Consider the following 518-nt stretch of genomic DNA (forward strand, 5'->3'; position numbering starts at 1 on the left):
TTTTTTTTTCCTCCTTAAATCTTTGCATTTGATTATTAAACCCAATACATAGGATCGCCCAATTGGGGTCACTCATAGAGACTGCAGGGAAAGTTGTTTTTGTGGAACCTGGGAATCAGAGCAGGGAGTAACGATCAAGGAACCGGCTCTGGGGCAGTCGGCTCTCCCAAACCAGTATTAAGTGTGATAAGGAAAACAAAAACTAAATACTGGTTAGAGAGGACTTATAGTCTCAGAGGTCAATCCAGAAACACTGCCACCCAGAGGCTGAACCACAAACTGACTCTTCTGTAAACACAAATAAAGGCAGTCTGGGAAACAAATACGGCCTGCCTTAAAATCAGGACTGTGGTTTACAACATGGAAGAACAGTGTATCACAGGGAACTTCAACACTTTCCTGAATACCTGACAGGACTAAGGTGTGCCAAACAGAAGAGTAGAGGAAGTGAAGGACCTTCACTACTGCACATTTTTATTTATTTTTACCTTTTACTTAAGAAACTAATTTTTTTTCTT

Source organism: Myotis brandtii, unplaced genomic scaffold (assembly GCF_000412655.1).
Source record: "Myotis brandtii unplaced genomic scaffold, ASM41265v1 scaffold216, whole genome shotgun sequence".
In the NCBI taxonomy this organism is placed as follows: domain Eukaryota; kingdom Metazoa; phylum Chordata; class Mammalia; order Chiroptera; family Vespertilionidae; genus Myotis; species Myotis brandtii.